This window comes from Moschus berezovskii, chromosome 16, assembly GCF_049115385.1.
Source record: "Moschus berezovskii isolate FMDL1 chromosome 16, NW_MosBer_1.0, whole genome shotgun sequence".
Taxonomy (NCBI): domain Eukaryota; kingdom Metazoa; phylum Chordata; class Mammalia; order Artiodactyla; family Moschidae; genus Moschus; species Moschus berezovskii.
Window position 1 is genome coordinate 7,057,744 of NC_142475.1, and position 5,113 is coordinate 7,062,856.

The window sequence follows — 5,113 nt, forward strand, 5'->3', positions numbered from 1 at the left end:
GCAACAAGCATTTGAAGCAACAAGCATTTGACCCAACAAGTAAAACTTTCTACAGTTCATAACTTTTATAAATAAAATAAATTAAATGTACAGTGAATAAGTTCTCTGAAATATTTCAATATTTCTGCAGGTTTAGTAACATCATAAAATACATTTAAACTAAAATTCACAAATCTAAAAAACCTGTTAGGCATTTTTAGGCGTTTTAAGTTGGAAATGAAGACCAATGTTACATCGTAATATGCCAATTACAAATAGTACTTCAAATAGCAAATACTACAGTTTGTCCCAAACTTTAAAAACTATTCATGAACTCAACACTGAACTATTGATGGCTATGAGAATTGTTTCCTAGCCTTTTGGAAAATTTCAACCCATTTACGTTTAAGGTAATTATTGATAAGTACGATCCCGTAGCCATTTTCTTTATTGCTTTGGGTTCAAGTTTATACACTCTTTCTGTGTTTCCTGTCTATAGAAGATCCTTTAGCATTTGTTGGAGAGCTGGTTTGGTGATGCTGAATTCCCTCAGCTTTTGCTTGTCTGTAAAGCTTTTGATTTCTCCTTCATATTTGAATGAGATCCTTGCTGGGTATAGTAATCTGGGCTGTAGGGTATTTTCTTTCGTCACTTTAAGTATGTCTTGCCACTCCCTTCTGGCCTGAAGAGTTTCTGTTGAAAGATCAGCTGTTATCCTTATGGGAATCCCCTTATGTGTTATTTGCTGCTTTTCCCTTGCTGCTTTTAATATTTGTTCTTTGTGTTTGATCTTTGTTAATTTGATTAATATGTGTCTTGGAGTATTTCGCCTTGGGTTTATCCTGTTGGGGACTCTCTGGGTTTCTTGGACTTGGGTGATTATGTCTTTCCCCATTTTAGGGAAGTTTTCAACTGTTATCTCCTCAAGTATTCTCTCATGGTCTTTCTCTTCGTCCTCTTCTTCTGGGACTCCCATGACTCGAATGTTGGAGTGCTTAACATTGTCCCAGAGGTCTCTAATATTGTCCTCATTTCTTTTAATTCGTTTTTCTTTTTTCCTCTCTGTTTCATTTATTTCTACAATTCTATCTTCTAGTTCGCCCATCCTGTCCTCTGCCTCTGTTATTCTACTGTTTGTTCCCTCCAGAGTGTTTCTGATCTCATCTATTGCATTATTCATTGTATATTGACTCTTTTTTATTTCTTCTAAGTCCTTATTAAATCTTTCTTCCATCTTCTCAATCCTTTTCTCCAGGTTATTTATCTGTAACTCCATTTTGCTTTCAAGATTTTGAATCATTTTCACCATCAAAATTTGAAATTCTTTATCAGGTAAATTCCCTATATCTTCTTCTTTTGTTTGTGTTGGTGGGCAATTATCTTGTTCCTTTACTTGCTGGGTATTTCTCTGCCTCTTCATCTTGCTTATATTGCTTTGCTTGGGGTGGCCTTTCCCTCTTCTTGCAGTTTGTGGAGTTCTCTTTATTACGTAGTTTCTTCGCTGTGTGTGGGGTTGGACGGGTGACCCGTCCGGGTTCCCTGGTTAGGGAAGCATGTGTCGGTGTTCTGGTGGGTGGAGCTGGATTTCTTCTCTCTCCTTTAGAAGACAATGGGCTGCTTTTCTGGGAGCCTGATGTCCTCTGCCAGTATTCAGAAGTTGTCTTGTGGACTTTACTCCGCGTTCAAATGTTCTTTTGATGAATTTGTGGGGGAGAAAGTGGTCTTGCCATCTTATCCCTCCGCCATCTTGTTCCTTCCTCCCCAGAACACTGGATTCCCATATTCCACTTGGTCGTGGAGCATCTCTTCCCAGCTGCTCCAGCGAGGCCCAGCCACTGCACCTTACCTTGGACGAGGGGTATCTCCTCAAGGCCACGCCTCCTGCTTTGAATGTAGATCAGCTCCTCTCGGCCCTCCGGTGCCCAAGCAGCCACCGCCTCCTGGACGTGGTACAGCTCCTCTCGGCCACCGCCCTAACCCTGGGCACGGGGTAGCTCCTCTCAGCCACGATTCTGCACGTGGTCAGTTGCGCCGGAGCCGGGCGTCTCCCGCGTCTGCCAACACTTTTTCTTAAATACACTTTGTAGAAGGTTAAATGAAATTCCTGAAATGCTACCTGTCATTATATTTTGTTCTTTTCTGCTCACATTTGGCATAACATGTGATAGTATCACTGTTACAATGATAATTTTGAATCCAATCTAGCGCATAAGAAAGTAAATTTTTTGAGAACTACAAATTTATTGTGACACACCCACACAAAGTTTTGTATTGTTGTTGAGAACCAAGGAATTAAATGATCTCAAAATAATCACAGACTTTATGAAGTCTAATATAACGTAAAATGGCGGTTGCAATACATAAACACTGTAAACCTTCTTATAATACCCCATTGCCTTTGTATATACTGAAGATAAAATCTGTGTGTACTGGTTTAAAATGATAACTTTTCTAACTCCAGAAGCCTTATTGTAGCTCCAGCTAATTTGTATTTGGCTTTCATCATTAGATCCCAAACTTCTAGAATTATTAAGAATTCGGCAGGACCACTGTGACATTGGGAAAAATTTTAACATCACGATTTCTGCATTTTAAGAGTCTACAGTTTTAACTAGCCCACCCCAGCACAGACAAATGAAGGAAGAGTATATGTATGTATGTGTGTGTGTATATATATATATATATATATGCATAAATAAGAGATTTCCCTGGTGGTTCAGACAGTAAAGCGTCTGACTACAATGCGGGAGACCAGGGTTCAATCCCTGGGTCAGGAAGATCTTCTGGAGAAGGAAATGGCAACCCACTCCAGTATTCTTGCTTGGAAAATCCCATGGATGGAGGAGCCTGGTAGGCTACAGTCCATGGGGTCACAAAGGGTCGGACACAACTGAGCGACTTCGCTTTTTTTTTTTTCCACTAAATAAGATCAGCAAAGTCATTTTTCACATCAAAAATAAATTTCCCAAAATTGTGATTTTCAGTTCAGTTCAGTCGCTCAGTCGTGTCCAACTATTTACGACCCGATGAATCACAGCACGCCAGGCCTCCCTGTCCATCACCAACTCCCAGAGTTCACTCATACTCATGTCCATTGAGTCGGTGATGCCATCCAGCCATCTCATTCTCTGTCGTCCCCGTCTCCTCCTGCCCTCAATCCCTCCCAGCATCAGAGTCTTTTCCAGTGAGTCAACTCTTCGCATGAGGTGGCCAAAGTATTGGAGTTTCAGCTTTAGCATCAGTCCTTCCAATGAACACCCAGGGTTGATCTCCTTTAGAATGGACTGATAAACAGCCAACACTTTCAATTTAATGGTAAGGCAATACAGGGAACTTTGAGTATAAGTTCATCAAGTTCAAGAGATCAGCTTGTTTTCAGGTAACTTGTCTTAAAAAACATTTCAAAGAAAGCTTTTACATTTAATTCATCAGTGTCTCCATTCTTCTTTGTGGAAGGAAGATTTGGTACTTTAAAATTCATTTTTTTACTTGATCTATCCCAGAAACCATATTGCCTAAGAAAATTGGGAGGAAAAAAAAAAAAGACAAAGAAGAGAATATGGAAAGACATTTGGAACATTCCTTTTCAGGACAACTGCTGTTACATGTAAGGAATTTGTCATTCATTGTTAAAAAGAGGATCCAGCTGTTAAAACTGAGTGTTATCCAAAGACATGAAGACTACAATCCAAAGAACAAACAAATCTACCTGAAAGGATTATAACAGGGTGGAAGAAGAGCATAAAAATTTATTAGTTGGGCAAGTGGCTAAAAGAACACTCTAACACGTTGAACTAAAATTTCCATATGCTCTGAAGATGATAGTAAAGCTTGTACTGAAGCTTATAGTTATGAGGTGTTTAAAAGCTGTCATTCTCTAAGATTTCCTTTTATTATAAGCCATATTTTTATGACTCTGAAAATGGCAATAAAATAATGACCTCATAGAATCTCAGAGTTCTTCCATGAAACACTTTGACACACCCTTCATGGGCTAAATTTCTCCATAATAAAACCAATGGGAAATGAGTTGGTGGGGATAAGAGCTTCCCAGACTTTAATCTGTTTCTGATTTTTTTAAACTCATTTTTGGAGAAAACTAGCACATCATTTTAGAATGGGTGAAAAATGGAACAGCTTATAGTTTCATTATTATAAAAATAGTCTAATAATAATCTGCTTCGTTACACTGCTTTCTATTTAGTACATAGTATAATTTTTATCAGTCTTTCAACAGAGAGAAATACTGTTCTTAATGCCAGACAACAACTCGAAGAAAATCACATCATACATGATTTACTACTGAAAATTGTGGGAATAAGCTTGGTTTCTGGTATTCATTAAAATACTATTTCTATTTCAAATTAGTTGATTCTCAGTTTCCTTGTTTTCTACAGATTTTGATATTTCATTCATTTCTACATATTCTCTTCTGCTTTAAGATATTTAAGATGATGCATACATCCATATTTTAAAAACAATGCTTATTGAGCTTTTAAAATTAGAAGTTATTGCATGGAAATACAAACTCTGGAAAACACAAAAATTAAAAGTATAAAAGTTTTAAAAATAAATAGAATCCTTTCTTCCACTATAAAGAGATAAATACTAAGATGGCTAATCTTATGTGTCAACTTGGCTATGCTCTGGTGCCAAGTTGTTTGGGTAAACACTATTCTAGACGTTGCTATGAAACTATTTTACATTTAAAATAATTGCCTTTAAGAAAAGGGCATTTTCCATAATGTGTATGTGACTCATCCAAAGAGTTGAAGCGCTTAAGAGAAAAAACAGGTTTTTAAGAGAAAAAAGGTTCTGCCTCAAAAGTGTAACGTAGAAATCCTATCTAACTTCCCAGACTGCTGGCTTCACCTCTGGATTTCAGACTCAAGACTGTGACTTGACTTTTTGCCTGTTCTGTGGATTTTGGACCTACCAGTCACCACAGTTAGGAGAATCAGTACCTCAGAATAAATCTTTCTCTCTTTCTCTTTCTACGTATATAGGCAAAGTGTTGTATTATATACATATAGTGTTCTATATACATATGTGCAAAGTGAGAAACAAGGAATTAAATGATCTCAAAATCTTCACAGAATTTATGAAAGATGTGTGTGTGTGTATGTATATATAT